The sequence below is a fragment of the Nannospalax galili genome, unplaced genomic scaffold, assembly GCF_000622305.1.
Source record: "Nannospalax galili isolate Female #2095 unplaced genomic scaffold, S.galili_v1.0 scaffold419, whole genome shotgun sequence".
NCBI lineage: Eukaryota > Metazoa > Chordata > Mammalia > Rodentia > Spalacidae > Nannospalax > Nannospalax galili.
Window position 1 is genome coordinate 860,770 of NW_008343977.1, and position 17,352 is coordinate 878,121.

At 42.2% G+C, this 17,352-nt stretch overlaps 1 pseudogene; it reads right to left on the reverse strand.

The window, feature by feature from the left end:
• Positions 1-17,352, reverse strand: part of LOC103739867 — a 31,647-nt pseudogene that overhangs the window by 6,484 nt on the left and 7,811 nt on the right.

A 17,352-nucleotide genomic window follows, 5' to 3' on the forward strand; every position in this document is an offset into this window, starting at 1 on the left:
ACAGCTGAGTAATACTACTGATGGCAGTTCTTCCCAGCAGCCTATAAAGCATCACTTGGCATCATGAAAGCTAGCCAGTAGAGAAGGAGCTTGCAGCCCAGTTCCTGCTCAATTTCTCTATGTTCTGCAACCAGGGCCTGTAGTTTCTTCAGCAACAAGGCCTTACCATTCGGTTCTGGTGGGTAACCAATAGCATTGACAATTGCCTGTGTTGTTTTGGGGGACTGAGAGGCCTCACGGGCCTCTTTCGAAGTTGTAAAGGTTTTATGATCTTCCTCTTGCTGTACACCAGGCTATAATAAGGCTCAGGGTTCACACACTCACCTACATAAAGATAAAAACGAATTGCCAGGTTTGGGGACCCTTGTCAGTAATCCTAGTGCTTAGGAAGCAGGGACAAGGAGGCTTACAAGGCCAGCCTAGTCTATTTGTAGTCTGTGTTCCAGGTCAGCCTGAGCAAAATAGTGATGATCTGTTTCAAATCAGGCAAACAAAAAGTAGAAAAATGACATAAAATATATAAAAATGGAAAAGGAATTTTTGTACAATTTTTGCCTAAACTGAGGGGTGGGGGGAAAGAAGAGCCATTATTTGTCTCTTTTCCCCCACAGCAGTGTTGCTGTTTATAGAATGATGGGAAAAAGTAAGGGCATACATATATAGACTTAAATATAGGCTCCAGTTATATGAGCTAGGAACAATTTTTTTTTTTCAGGAGCCACGGGGGCCCAGACCATGTTCAAACCAGCCTGACACTTCCTGTATGAATAAAAGACAGTTTTTTTTTTTTTTTTAAAAACCAAAATCCTAAGTTTCTAGGGCTCTAATGCATTTTCATCCATGTGTGGAAACCTGAGAAAACATCATTATAGTTATGGCAACTGTAGATGCTCCATTGAAGTCAGTCTTGCTTGGAATGGACTGCATTTAATAAACAATTAATATTTAGTTCTGGAACAGTCAGGAATACTGTGAATGTTTCTCAGTAAAAGACTATAGGGTTTGTATATTTATTTCAAAATCCCATCGCAGTACCCATGTTATAGTCTACCACCATCCTAACTAGATTTTTTAAAATTACTTTTCATACAAATGTCAATGCTACTCATTTGTAAAGATCAATTGCATCCACTACCGTGTCTCAGTCGCTTTGTAAAAGATGAAATTTCTTACAAATGGGCTAGAGTTTTCTCTCTTGAGACTTAGTGACTGAATAAGACTATCTGCAAATTTGTTTAGTATTGTGTTTAGATGTTTTTAGGAGTCTCTTTAATTGATAATCAAGACTCAGGCCTGATAACAGATTGGTTTCACGTGTTGGTTGAATGGTGTTTCACATACTAAAAAGAAAAAGCCCCTGTGCTGAATCTCAGAACTTTTGGGAAATCAAATACTTCAAGTCAGTTGTCATATTTGGTTTGAGTCTCCATGATAAGATATCTAATATTTGGCAGATGTTCCCATGCCCAAGGTTAGAAGTAGGCCACTGTGTTGGTTGGTTTTTACTATTGGCTTGATGCAGCCTAGAGTCACCTACAGTCTTAATGAGAAATTATCTAGAGTGGGAATTATCAGGATGGGCTTGACCTGTGTACATGTCTGTGGGAGATTGTCTTCAGTTTTAGTTGATCTAGAAGATTCAGCCATTGTGGGCAGCACCATTCTCTAGGCTGTGGGTCTGGAGGTGGTGTAAGAGGGAAGAAAGCTAGCTGAGAGCAAAAAGAAGCAGCATACATGTTTTCGTTTCTCTTTACTCTTGACTGTGGAAGTACAAGTTCCTGCCTTGACTTCCTCTCAGTGTTGGACTGAACCTGGGATTGCAAGCTGAATAAACCCATTTGTTGCTAAAATTGGTCCCCCTTCTCCGACTGTCTTTACCACAAAGCAAGGTATAATTTCTCCAAACTACAGTTTGGGAAACTAAAGCGTTTATTATGTTTCCATATAGAGCAATGGGTGAGGGGGTTACTTACAGAAGTGTGGTCGCAGCAGGGAGCCTGTGACTTCCCAGGTGACTGCCCAAGATGGAGAAGGCAACCCCTCTCTCTGGCTTGTCCAGTTCCTATCCTTAGTCCTTCCCCCATGTACAACTCAGGCCAGCTGGTTGGATGGAAGGCATGACTGACTCTTTTTGCCCCTCCCCTCCTGTAGAACATTAACAGTCAAGTTCATTTATGATGCTCAGACCAAGTGAGTGAATCCAAACCTGGTAAGAAGGCATTTGTACACAGCTTGCCAGTCTAGCTTGCCAGGCAGAGGACAAGTCCATGCAACACCATTCTTCATCTATGTTGATTTTTTGTCAGGATATTTGTCACAGAAACAAAAATAAAACTAGAACAGCCATTTTTACTTTTTGGTAATCAGATGGAGTAAGTTCATATTTCTAGGTTTTTGGATTTTTGGTTATGAGTATAGCAATTTCCTTCAAGATAAAACCTAGATAGGCTGACTAGATTCAGCAGATGGACAAGTGCTGGGGAGTGGCTGAGGGTGCCAACAACATAGTGGACAGTAACAGGGATGACAGAATATATGAGCTCCAGTATGTGGGAGAGGGGAGGTTATGGGAGGGTGCCATTTGGGAAGTGGGTCTATAATGATATAATGATATTGAGTGGGATGTTCTGTATGATATACACACACAAAAAATCAAAAAATTAAAAAAAAGACATTTGAGGAGGAAGCATAAAAATTTACTTCATATTAAATAATAGAGTTGATAAACATTACCAGTGAAATCTATCTGATGACTTTATATCCATACTCAGGTACTAAGGATCTGAGTGTAACTGACTGTGACTAGTAATAATCAGATACATAGAGATTAAAGATGTGTGCCAACATCTAAGCATTTAGTAGCATTAAAAGTGCAGGAAACAAATGCCAGGCATGGTGGCGCACGTCTTTAATCCCAGCACTTGGGAGGCAGAGGTAGGTGGATCTTTGTGAGTTCAAGACCTGGTCTACATAGTGAGTTCCAAGACAGCTGGGGCTGCAGAGAGACCCTATCTCAAAAAGACAAAAAAAAAAAAATGTAGGAAACAGCATATTTTAAAATGAAATGGAGATCTTCTTTAAAGGGTAAAAGCTCATTCAATTTTATGTCTTACAGGGTTTAAACTGAGTTCAACACTGTATGACTGTATTAATTCAACTGTGAACCAAAAAATTTACAGCCACTTTTGGAAAGAGATGTATCCTTGCTCTGGAATGTGTTACTGAATATGTTAAAGCTGTAATGAAATTATTCTTCTAATCATGTGGTTATTGAATTTAAAAAAATTAAAAAAAAGTTTTAATTAAAAAAAATTCTTCAAAGCATTGAAAAAAAAACCTTCCATCTTGGAAGGAAGCTGAGCAAATAACAGGATGTACTGAGAGGAGGTAAAGCATTCCATCCTGTAGGAAAGCTTGTTAACCTCAGGAAGCAAATAAATCAATAGCTTCGGGAAGTCAGTAAAGTTGACCAGGGTTGTTCACTAGGGCCCTTCTCTCCCCAAGACTGCTCTCAGTCAAGCTGAGCTGCCTGGAAGAAACAGAGACTAGCCAATCTGCCTGGAAGAGGCTCATACTGGTTACCTACAAAGGCCACTCTAACCTGCTGACCTGGCTTCAGATTTTGCAGTGAACTCTGGGTTTCCTGTTTTCATGAGCTGTCCCCCATGCTGGGGTGGGCTTTGGTGATGCAGATGTCTCTGAGCATTTCTGCTCCTATGAATAACCTGTTACCCCTACGTCTGTAAGAAACTCCCATAAAACTCACTGGTTCACCAAGTTAGACTTTGGTGGTATTCTTACTTTGACCTGTTTGCTGGTTCCCAATATGGCATGTGTAGATATGTGTTCACACCTCCCAGGAAAAGTCTGTCACATAACATGAGCTTACAGTTGAACTGTATCTGGAGCTGGTTAATATTATTTTATCAGTATCCTATTCTGCTGCCGGCCCTAGCAGTGTTTCCGTGATCACGGCTGTACTGTAACTTTTCTAGACTTACTCAGGGGACACTTGAGACACAGAGGTGCCATGCACCTCTGGAAACAGGTCACTGTATTATAATCAACTTAAAATTATTCATCTGTTGTAAACAGTTCACCACAAAGCAAAACTCCACATATTAATTCCTAAAGTACTACATTATTATTTGGGCCAAAAGTTAACTTGTTGCAGATCTTTGCTCCTCAAGAATCTTCCTTTCTTTGCTTGTTCTTTGTGAGGATGAATTGTCACAATGTCAATAACCCCAGCCATTTTCAGGGATCTTTGTACGCTTGCTGCTCTATTCAGCAGATGATAAGAACTCAGCCAAGAGCTGAGGGGATGGTTCAGGTAGTAAAGTACTTGCCTTGCAATGACTTCAGTTTGATCCCCAGAACTCACATTCAAAAAATTCAGGCATCGTGGTGTACACTTGTAATTCCAGCCCTGGGGAGGCAGAAACAGGTGGATCCTTGGGGCTCAGTGGTCAGCCAGCATAGTTAACCTGGCGAGCTCCAGGCCAGAGAAGGTAGATAGTGGCTGAGGAGTAACACCTGAAATTGTCTACACACATACACATACTTGTGTACACAGACACACAGACACACACACAGACACAAACACGCACACACAAACTCATTTAAGAATGGGAACAGAACCTAATGAAGAAGGAATGAGGCCTCACGTATTTCCTTGGGTTTGTTTTCAGAAGCAGGACTGAGGGTTTGCTTATAGGAGGATTTGTGTCTCACCAGTGGCTACTTACTGAAGAAAATGTCTCTCCCCACTCCCATCAGCCATTAACTGTATATAAGTCCTCAGGAAGGGACAGTGGTGGCAGACGTATAGTCTTTTGGATGGTAAGACATCTACTCTTAGGACATATTATGTGTTTAAGTTGTGTCATACATTTGTAGTCACACGAGGAGTTATTTTTTGATTGCATGATTGGTGGGAAGGAGTTGTCAAAGTTTGGGACTCTGAAGAATTTATCATCATTGGGGCCCCAGGAGAGCCAGGACAGAGGGACAGCTATTTCAGAAAAGCCACGGAGATGGTGCGCCTGCAGAAAGGAACTTGCTTTTAGATGCAGGCTTGTGCTTGGCAGGAGCAAGCTTCTTTCCAGAAGAATAAATAATTCTACAAGTGAATTTCACTAATGTAAATCACAAATTCCCCTTAATATGGCACATCCACTGTTCATTTTCCTATAAGTAAGCTGAACCTTGTCATGTTAAAAAAAGTACGTATTTTAAGTAAAAAATGACTACTTGTATTTATGTTAAACTAAATTGACACAAAACTCAATTATTAAAATAAATATCCTTTTCAGAATACTGAAAATGTTTACAATGTGTATATGAGCATATTAATTTATTTGCAGAGAATGTACCAAATCATCATTTTGATAAATACTATCAAAATTTTTTTGAGGAAACGCTTTGTTTAGGAAAATATTTAGGGAAAAGTGAAATGTTGGAGGCAGAGTCTATAAGGAAGGTATTAAGCAGTCAGCTAAACATCACTGTCTACCCAGTTAACAAGAATGGTTATAAAAGAGGAATGGGCAGAAGGAGGTAAAGGATACACAGCGTGGAGGAGGATGGGGCCTGCAAAGCGAGGTGGCCAGGGAGAAGTTCCCAGTGTTGAATGGCCAATGGACGTTTTAATTCTCACATAGTGCCAGACATTTAGGTTACTGTGTCAATGACATTTTTTTTGTCACTGCCACAAGGAAATAACTTGAAGAGGGAAGGATTCACTTTGGCTTACAGCATCAGAGGTTCCCATCCATGGTTTAATGGCTCCATTGCTTCCGGGTCTGAGTGTGGTAGGGCAGAACATGGTGAAGGGCAGCATGCCGTGGAGCAAGATGGACTGGGGGTGGGGAAGAGAACAAACAAGGATCAAGAAACAAGATACACCCTTCAAAGTCATGTCCCAGTGTCCTACTTCCTCCAACCAGGCCCTGCATCCTAATAGCTCATTTACCTATAAATGCATCAGTGGATTAATCCATTGGTGAGCTTTGATCATTTCTCAGTATAGCTGCCAGTACCTAGTACTCTCAGCACAGGTGCCCATCAGCCCATGCCCTTTGGGGCATTTCATGTGTGAAACACAGTAGCGACTGTAGCTTGGAAGGTTGGGGCAAGCCTTTGCAGATGATATGCTTCAACATCCGTGATGTAATACCGTTTCTCCCATATCCAGGGCTGAAGGACCAGAAAGCAAAGGATGGAAATGAGAGCTCTGCTCTCTGTGACCAGAGTGGCTTCTGATAAAACCCATGAACTCTTTTCTGGGGTCCACATGGTTACTAAAAGCAGGATGAAAGCCTGGCACGTGTGTCTTCATTTTGTGTCTGTGGTTTGACTAGAGGCACAGAGATAAGTTATTGTCTTTAACTTTCCCTCTCAAGTCACCTTGAATTCCAGGGAGAGCAAAATCTCACCAGATACATCCTCCCAAGGGAGAATAATAATGCATGAGGGAGAAGGAGACTCCATCCTTAGCGATGAATGCATTGATAAGTTAACAATTTGGGAGGGTAACTTTGCGTGACAGACCAGAGTGGAGACTATGGTGGTTCATTGATGAGCAGGGCCTCACCTTGACCAGGACTGCTAAGCTATGCATACTTCTTGCCTTTTTAAAAAATGAAAATCTATCAAGGCTTCCAAAGACAGACTTGGGGTCACTGCACCCATTATTTATTCCTCTTTTCCTTGTGTGCACATTGAATACATTTCTGTTCTCTGCTTTTTACTGCTGCTGGTCCCTTCAATTGGCATATTGGGGTTGCGTGGCCAAGCCTAGATTGTTGGGCCTAGAAGAGCCAGATTTGAGCCTAAAAACCCTAGTAACATTATTCTTAATGACACACTAGCAAATATTTGCTTCCTGAACCTGAGACTTTATGCTTTGCTTGCTTCAAGACTTTAATTCCAGAGGGAGGCATACTTCTGTTATGAGACACAGCAGCGATTCCATTGAACTGGAAGTTAAGATGCCTCCCTGGGCTCCTCATACATTTGAATCCACAGGCGGCTCAGGGCATTGTGGTGCTGGCCTTTGGAAATTGATCCTGACCTCCAAGGAGAAATGGGACTGGGACTGTGAAGTAGTGGTGACGAAGGATATGTCAGGGATATAAGAGACTTTTCAGAGCATCTCTATTACCCTGGCTTGTGATGAAGGATTACAGAAAACATCAAACTCAGTGTAGGGAAGACTACTGATGGGTTCAGGTTTTCCCAAAGCAAAGATATGGGTCTTTCTACCACTAAAGAACTGTGACCAGTTGAGGTTCTGTCTGGAGGCAAAGAGCATGCAGAAGAAGTCGAAGAGGGTAGTTATAAATCCCAGCAGCATTTCATGACATCTACAGAAATGAGCCCAAACTCATAAATGTTTCCTCATTCTGTTGTGAATACTCTTTATGTATATATGAATACATACTAAGCAGTTACCTTTTTTTCTGTCTTCTCTTTTTTCCTTATGTATCAAGATTTACTTAATTCTCAAGATTCAAAGTTCAGAATCAGCTGGTCTCATTACTTCAAGGGTGTGGCAGGACTATATGTGTAAGACAACATATCATGAAATTAGGGGGCCAGAGAGTGACTGGGTTCCCCTAGTCCCTTCCGAGAACAAGTTCCAGATGGCCTAAGCAGTTCCCTCTTGGCCTTACCTCTTAGAAATTACATACCACTCTCCATATCTTCACCCTGGATACCAGGCCTCCACCTCATGAACACTTGAGATCACAAACCATTTTCAAGCTGTAGCACCAACTTATGATCGTTTGATTTAGAGTTCTTAGAGTGCCCCCCGACCCCATATGCATGTGTGCATGTGTATGTATAAAGGTCCACTTATGTGTGTAGATATCTGTGCATATGTGAGGGCATGTATGTGGAAACTAGAGGCCAACCTCACTGACATGCCTCAGATGTTCTCCATGTTTATTTTGAGTGTGAGACCCTTCTCACTGCCTTAAAATAATGCAGTATGGTAGGGTGACTGGACCTGTCTTTTTTTTTTTCTTTTTTGCATGGTTTTGGGGATCAGACTCAGGGTCTCATGTTCACAAGGCAAACACTTACTCAACCATTTCCTCAGCCTTGATTTAAAGTTTTCATTAACATTATGATGATGTAAAGTGGTAACTATTTAATAAACATAGTATGTTGAACGTAGGCCTTTTCGAGGCTGGTAATATATGTTTGGCAGTCTTTCAGGATTCTAGGCAGAGGCAGCAAGCTGAAGTTTCCAGGCAGCCATGTGATCATGAGGGTTAATACTCAATTCTGTAAGTATGAGTTGCTTCAATAGGTTGGAGGTACTGTATGTATTTTCAAACTTGGAAACATTTGACTTAAAATGGGTTATTATTAATTGTACATAGTGATAGACTGTCAAGACATGTTGCTTAAAGGCTTTACCTTGTGTCCTAGCTAGCTGCAGCTGTCAACCTGGCATAGCCAAGTTTGAGGGAATTTCAGTTGGGGGATTTTCACATCAGATTAGCCTGTGGGCCTGTCTGTGGGGGATTGTCTTGATTATCGCCCAGCCCACAGTGGGAGGCACCATCTTTAGGCAGGTTGCCCTGGGCTATAGGAGAAAGCTCGCTGAAATGAGCTAATGAACAGTATTCCTTCATGGTCTCTGCTTCAGGTTCCTGCCTTCACTTCCTGCCCTGACTTCCCTCAAGGATGGACAGTGACCTGGAAGTGTAAGATGAAATAAACTCTTTCCCTCCTCTAAGTTGTATTTTGTCATGGTGCATATCAGTGCAACAGAAAAGCAAACTAGAACACCTTATTAATGGCATTTTAGTTTGAATATAGAATGTTTGTATTATCTTAAGGGGAATTATGATCTTGTTATTGGGTTTGTTTGGGGTCTGAGTATGGCTTAAGAAGCTGAGTGTAAGTACTCAGTTGACAAAAGGTAGACTTGTGATGCTTAATTTCATGTCTCAACTGGGCTAAAGGATGTTCAGATAGTTGATAAAAACATTTCGAGTGTGTCTCTGAGGGTGTTTCTAGAGTATGGTGGCATTCAGAGTGCATGGAACAGATGAACCTCTCCAGTGTGGAAAAGCCTCATTCAGTCCACTGAGGGCCTAGAGAGAATGAAAATCAGGTGGAGAATGAATGTGTCCTCTGCGTGAGATGAGCTATGATATACTCATCCAATCCTCCCCCTGCCCCCCTCAACTCTGGTTCCTGATTCTCCCTCAGGAAGTTATACTAAGACCAGTATTCACCCTAGCCACCTGTATTATTAGATTTTGGACTTGGACTGAGTCAGTCCACCACGTTCTTGGCTATCCTCCTTACGCACAGCAGATTGTATGACCTCTTGCCCTACTTCATCTGTTCAGAGATGAACTTGAAGGCAGTTTGGTGGAAGCTATTATGTGCTTACTGTTTCATATGGCTCTACATGGACCTGCTAAACGGCCAGGGCCTGCCATGCATAAACACATAATCTTGGATTCTAAGCAGTAGATGAACAAAAACCAAATCCTACTTCTTCTCTGCATCCCAACAATACAACTTTCTAACTTCCTATAACTGTCCTATGTCCCATTAAGCCCACCTGCCAGTCCCTAGAAAGAGCCTTCTCTTCTCCTCTTTGCCTTCATTTAAAATCTTCTTCAGAAACGCTTCTGTGAATTTGTCTGGGAGACTGAGTATGAAGTTCAATGTTCTTGACTTGAATTAATTAGCTTCTATTACTATAAAAGAAGGGCATACATTCATCCATTCATTTATTTAGCCCCATGTTTATATATGTATATATGTGAATGTGTGTGTGTTTCATTGGTTTCATTTTTTTTTTAAATTTGCCCATAATTTATCACCAAAAGTCACTGAACTACATTAAGAGATAGGCTTGAGAGACATTTTATATGTAACTGTGTAGAATTTTAATTGCATTTAGCTTGATTATCCTATTTATCTGGGAACAATTTCATTCAAAATAAAAAAATTGTATTTTATTTTGAACTGACATATAATAACTGTACATATATGAGATCCAAGTTGCTATTAAAACAGTTTTATTGATGAAAAGTTTTTAGACATTTCTATTCTGGAGGGTTAATTCTTTACCAAAGAACTGTAAGTGGGAATGGAACTTCATGCCTGTCCATCTTTGGGGGATTATGTTTTGTGTTTGTTTCACGGGTTGCTCTGATAAGTCCTTGTCCTTGTCATGTTTGACTTGTGTTAGCAGGCACACCACTTTACATCCTTTTGAGATGCAAAGAGGACTCTGAATGGAGAATGAGCACATATTGGTTCGCATTCAGCCATGAAGGTAGTGCTGTGCACGAATGATGTGTAATCTCTTGGCATAGTTCTCCTTGAATCCATTGCTAGATCTTGCTGTGAGTATCTAAGTCTGTGACTGATTTCATCTCCTTCAAATTGGTGCATCTCTGGGACAGGAATATTATTGGGCTGACCATTTCGAGCAGTGAAGTTGCTGTAAGCCAGATTCCCTGACCTCAGGGGCTTGCATGCTAAGTTGCTCTTAGCTGAATAAACTTGAAAGTTGCTTAACCCTTTGTGGTTCAGTTTCCTAATTAATCAAGTGAAAATAATGATAGTTCTTACATACTTTTGTGAGATGGGGTCACATCATGTAGCTTGAGCTGGACTCCAACTGCAATCCTCCTGCCCCAGTCTCCAAGCACAGATATTACAGGCATGCTCATAATTTTGATGAGAGACTAAAATGGATTTACACATACATACACACAGAGCTGTGAGAACAGAGCATGACACACATTCACTATTTGATTATTACTATTAAAACCCCCTTAGTGTTTTCTTTGTGTGTGTGGTATTCCTGTGTGCACATGTGTACCCCCAGCTGTGCCCTTCATCCTTTGTCTAGTCAAAGTCTGAGTGAGCTCACTTTGCCCATTTTGATTAGAGGTTGACTTTGGGTATTATCTTCTATTGCTTTCCCACTTGATTTCTTGGAGGCAGGGTCTTACACTGAATCTGCAGTTTGCCATTTCAACTGGTTTGGCTTGCCAATAAGATCTCAAGATCCACCTGTCTCCACTCCCCATCAGTACTGGGACTATAGGCATACTACCATATCCAGCCTTTTACAGGGGTGCTGGGGGATCTGAAACCAGGTCCTCATGTTTATGCACCAAGAACTTTACCCACTGAGCCATCTCTCCGGCCCCTTCTTAATATTTAATATGGTATAAATTAAGGCACGCCTTTTTTTTCTTCTTTTCATTCAGGCTGTATATTCTCAGTGTTTAACTGAGCAGTGTGCCATTATAAGACTTGTCAATATCACTACAAATTTAGGGTTACCCCTGAGTGGCTTAAGGTGATATTAAACACTAGTCTCCTTCATCCAGTGCCAAGAAATTTCACACGCTCAGGCCTGGAGCTGCTCGTGTGTTAAAACCAGAAAGGCTTAAACTTGTCCAGGGACTCTCCACCTGTGTCCATCATCCTCTGTCCAGTGGCAGCCCAAGTGGTCTCACTTATCCATTTTGATTAGCAGGTAAATCTATATCCAGACAGAGTCCCTCAGGGCTACTCCCAGTGCTTCTCTGGGCTTAAGGCAAAAGAAAAATTTCCTTTTCTCCCTTTGTATCATTTCTTCCTGAAATCGGGCTTTGGATGAAGAGCCATGGGGCCCTGATATTTTAAAGTGCTTGCTCCCTCTTCTTCCATCAGAGAGCACTTGAGACATGTTCCCTGGTTTGTTTGGCTGCACTGTACTGAAGGCTCCATGGTAATACCCCCCAAATGATCTTAGGGAATGGGATTTAGTGAGGCTTCAAGGGCTCTTGGTAGTTCCCATTATTTTGACCACATGATGAGATAATCAACAGCAAACGCAGATAGTGAGTCATTTGACAGTTTTTATTGAGCACTTGGTGTATTCCAGGCCCCACACAATGTGATAACTCCAGACCCCCGACAATCCTGATATTTATGTTTGAGCATGGAGACATAGAGGCACTGGAATTTTTCGTTTGCCACTTCAGCTCCAACCACTACTCTCCTCAGTCCTCATTTGTACCTGGGTGCCTGACCTAAATAGTCTATGTCAAAGACCAATTACCTACTGCCCACAGGTCAATTCTGCCTTGGTGTCTATTTCAGGTGTGTGGGCACTTCCTTGGAAGTGACACATTCCCTCCTAGAAGGACGAGAGAAGCTCATGTAACTTACTGGCTCAGGAAGGTCAGACACTTAGAAGATTCACAAATCCCCTCCCCGAGGAGATAAAAAGTAAGGACTGCCTGGGGGCCACTCTTCTGTGGAGCTGCCTACAGGTTGTGGAGGAACTCCACGCTTGCAGCTTTCCTGAGTCATCACCCATGCTGGGATGCACTTTCAAGGATGCTGCTGTCCTTGAGTCACCCATGCATTTGTAAGTAACCCTAATAACACCCTAGGTTCACCAAATTAGGTATGGGTGGAACCATTTCTTCGGTGCATTATCCATGTCACTCCAGGGTGAAGAGGCATTTGTTCACATTTCCCCTGGAAAAGTCACACAATACATAGTTATAAGCTAAGAATGACTTTTGTAGTCTTATATTGATAAACAGTTCAAAGAGGAAAGGTATTTCATAAGATGTGAAAATTATCTGAAACTCAAGTAATTTCTATAAGTAAATTCTTGCTGGCATCTGGCAATACCCACGTATTTATTGTCAACTGTGGCTACACAACAGAACCAAATAGTTGGAAGAAGACCAAAAAGTGGGGAAGAGTCAAACATTTATTATCTGACTCTTTACCCTTCATCTGCACGTTTCCTGCTCCCCACTTCTTAGTTGACTCTGTAGGAAGGAGCTGTTGCTAGAGAATGGAGGAGGGACTTTGGGGGTATTGATTCTTTAGCTCCCTCTCTTTGGGATTTCTTGTGATTGGTTGAATTGGGGTTTGAAGGTCACAGCTGCTGTGGTGACAGTCCTCACAACACAAACCCTCTACCTCTCCATGTGCCAGGGCCTGCTCCTTCCCTTATCCTGCCAGGCCTGGAGTACCAATGCCCCTCACTGCTCCTCAGTCCCAGGCATGGTGCAGTGCCTCCATGCTCTGCTCCCACTTTTGGAAATAGCCCTTTTATTAAGTGACCCTCAGAATGCCTGATTTGTGTGTCACTGTCTTTTCCTTGCAGATAAAAGAAAAATGAAGTAAACAAGTCAGAGATGGACGTGATTTCAGAACCTAAAAGTAAACTATTAAATGGAGCACAAAACAGAGTCACGTGGAGGGCTGGGGCTGATGTGCATAGTAGGATGCATGCTTAGCATGCACTGAGCCCCTCAGTCTAAAGCATCAAGACAGAAACAACCTCCCATCACCAAGTGACCAGGGCAGTGATAACAAAGTGAATGGTCAGAAGCTTCTTGTAAAGTTGAAGTCTACAGACTTCAAAGAAAGGGGTGAGGAAAAGTTCTGGGGAAGTGGTATTTCCCAGTGGAGAAACATGTTGAATTCCCTCCTGCCCTCCCTCTCTTCCAAGATTTATTTTAAAGTATGTGTGTGTATGTGTATGTGTGTATGTGGGTATGTGCACATAAGTGCAAGTGCCTGTGGAAGCCAGAGGAGGCATCAGATCATCTGAAGCTGGAGTTATAGATGGTTGTGAGCCTCCCAGTATGGGTGCTGGGAACCAGGCACTCTGCAAGAAGAGTACACACTCTTAACTGATGTACCATCTCTCCAACCCAAATTCTTCCTTTTTTGGAGGGCTTACATTTTCCTTCCCTTCCCCTTCCCTCAATATATAGCCCTGACTGACCTGGAGCTTACTATGTAGACCAGGCTGTCTTTGAACTCACAGAAACCCACCTGCCTCTGTGTCTCCAGTGTGGGATTACAGGTGTGTGGCACAATGCCCAGGCTGATACTTAATTCTTACCCATGGTTGAGTTACAGGAAGAGGGAGGCAGGCTGGAGAGCAGAGAACAGTACAAGCCCTGGGACTGACTTCCGCACAGTAACCTCCAGCCTTCCAAGTGTGGTGCTGCTTCCCTGCTAGGTCTCTCTGGAGAGAGAAAGGAAGTACTGCCATGTTCATTCATAGCATTCTATCTGTGTAAATGCTGTAATTATTTTATGCATTAGGAGTGAAGCAAAGGCCTTATTATAAACAAATGGGAATTTTTAAAGACGACACAGTTGTGTGAAAAATAATCAGTGTGGGGACTAGGAGGATGGCTCAGTTGATAAAGTGCTTTCCTTCAAAGTATAAGAAACTGAATTTGATCCCCAGAACCCATGTAAAAATTCCGGGCATGGTGTTGTGCACTTGTAATAATTGCACTTGTAATTCTGGGCACAGCTGGTGTGTTGGGGAGGTGAGTACAGGAGGACCCTGGGCCCCACTTACCAGGAGAAACTCTGTCTCAAAGGAGGTGGATGGCATTCCTGAGGATGACACCTGAGGTGGTTCCCCAGCCTCCACATACATGTGCACACATGTACACGTACCCCTCACATGTGCACACACATGAACACTTGTACGTATGCAAAACAAAAATTACTGTGGCTTGTTTTGGGAGAAGTGTTTGGCAGCAAGAGTTTCTGTTCACACACCATTGACAGGTGTGATTTCTGTAGTAATGGGAAAGCATAGAACCAGTAGCCTGACCAGAAATCAGCTGGGCACATCTGTTCTGTTATCCTCCAACTGAATTTTGGAGAAGTTTCTGCACTTAGATCTGCTATCAAAAAAGGGATGAGTTGGTGTGTGTGGGGATGTTTTTAGTTTCTTTTCCTGTTACTCTGATGAAAAACCCTCACAAAAGCAACCTAAGGGAGAAAGAAGTGAGTGTGGCTCACAGTTCCAGGGGACACAGTCCATCATGGAGGGGAGGACATGACAGCAGGCAGGGAAGACACTGTGGCAGGAGCAGGAGTCTGGCTGGTTACATTGCACGCACACTCAGGAAGCAGAGTGTGAACAGAAAGCAGGGCTGGATTATAAAGCTTCAAGGACCCACCCCAGTGAGCCGTGTCCTCCAGCCAGTCTATCTCCACAATCTTTTCAAACAGTGCCAGCTGGGGACCCACTGTTCAAACATATGAGTGTGTGGTGGACATTTCACATCCAAACCACAGTGGGGTGGGGGTCAGTGATGGCTGAACTTGAGTCTCCTGTTGCAGCCTTACCTGAATTTTCAGAGAGAAGATCTGACATGTCTTTGCTTGACTTCTTTGAGAAATAGTGTTCCGTTTTCTGCATTCATACCTCCTAATACTTTAAAACATACATTATCTTCTTTTCATAAAATGAAGTGTTCAGATCAGCTTTAAAGTAGATTTTTCTTTGAGATCGGGCTTCATACTGTAGCTCAGGCTTGCTTGAAGCTCACTATAGAGCCTAAGATGGCCTCAAACTCATGGCAGTCCTTCTGCCTCAGCCTCCTGAATGCTTGGATAACAGGCATAAGCCCCCATTCTAGGCTTGGGTAAATTTTTATATCTGGTTTCTGTAAGAGTCAAATGAGAAATGTTCTTCATGTGCAGAACTGATTGTGTTTGGATTACATTAGCTGACTTTGAGCCTGTTCTGTGTTCTCTGAGTCCTTCCTTCGGTTTCTCATTCAGCATGCCGTGGCTAACTTTTGTATCCTATTTCCAGTGCTCCAGCCACATTCATTTTTGGCCACGCCTCATAAAGGCAGCTAGCGTTCATTCTTCCTGCTTCCTCCCTCTTTTCTTCTCCTCTCTTCCTCTGTTTCTAAACCTCTGTGCTGTAGGATTAGATTCTTGCTGCTGTATTGCGATCATTCTTAGAAGGGAGATATGTGGTCTAGCTGGGGTTCCATTGCAGGTACTCAGAATACATTGTGGCTTCCTTTCCTGCTCCCCTGTAGGTGCAACTCATGATATCTCCATCTAAGAATTTGTTCTTTCTTATTTTCTAGCTCTTATGTGGATGAACAGTTTAAGTCCAGAGTCACCCATCTTAAACATTTCAGGCAGTTTCATACAGTGTTTGTCCACGTAGGAGCTCTTTTCTTTTAGCTTCTGCGTCTCACTTAATTTTTCCTGTGACCTGTAAGTTCTCTTGGTAAGGGATACACACAGTTTAAGGTAAAACCACAAGCCTAAGTATAAATTCACTCATTTTAGCAAATGTTTATTGAATGCCTCACAGTATCGGGTGCTAGAGGGTATCTTTTCCTCAAGAAGCCCATGATACAATGGAGGAGTTGGGCAGTTCAACCAATGATGATGGTTCCATAGAGTAAGTGTAACAGAAAGACACTGCCCCTTATACTGACAGGGACGCTCTATGGATAGCACAGGGTGCTATGCTATTTTGGTTCAACTCCTAACTTCTCTACTAGTGCTTTCTAGATCCTTGGGCCATATTACTTAAAGTCTTTGCCTGGCTACTTACCTGGAAAAGGGAGAAGCTATCAAGTTTAAGCATGTTAATGCAGTAAACCTAGAACAGTGGGCATATAGTAAGTGGGTAGACAACCATTATCTATAATTGGTAGTCCCCTATTCTTGACAAGGTTAAACTTTGGAAGGGATGATAGAACTTCTTGTGGGATCATTGCCATCTAGAATCTAGGGAATTTTTTAAGAGCAGTAAAGATGCTACTTTGTGGCTCTTTTGTGTGTGTGTGTATTATGTGTGTGTATGTATGTATTATGTGTGTTAATTCCTGGTATGTGTGTGTACTATGTACGTGTGTGTGTGTTGTCAATTCCTGGTATGTGTGTGTGGTGTCAATTTCTGGTTACTGTGTGTGTATGTGTGTTTGTGTGTGTGTGTTCATGTGTATATACATGCACATACATGTGGAGGTCAGAGGACAATCCTGGGTATAGTTCTTCAGATGTGGTCCACTTGTTTGACAGTCAAACTCTGGTCTTCATGCTTGTAAAGGAAGCACTTTTCCAAATGAGTCATCTTCTCAGCTCCAGTTTCTGGTTCTTGAGATAACAAGGTAAGTAAAAACCCTTAGTTTAGGGATGGAACCCTTAAACTTACTTTCCAAATGATTCCCCCTTGCTTTCAGACAGAAAGCTCAAAATGTATCTGGGTGGTTGTGTTGCAAACCAGAAATGAATCATTTGTTTGCTTACAGAGCCGGTTGCCTGGATTCCAAGAGAACAATTTTCATTGTGTAGTCCTGGACTCCAGTGCTTACCTGGTTTTTAAATTAGCTAGCTTCCCTGTGGACTTTGTAAGGAAATAGGTAAGTGCAGACATGACATACTGGCTTGAATTTAATTAGTGTTTTCCAGTCTTGCACCCTCTACACATATGCACTGGGAAAGGTCTCGGGAATTCCTTTAAGTACAGTTTAGACAGCAGAGACACCAGGTGTCTGA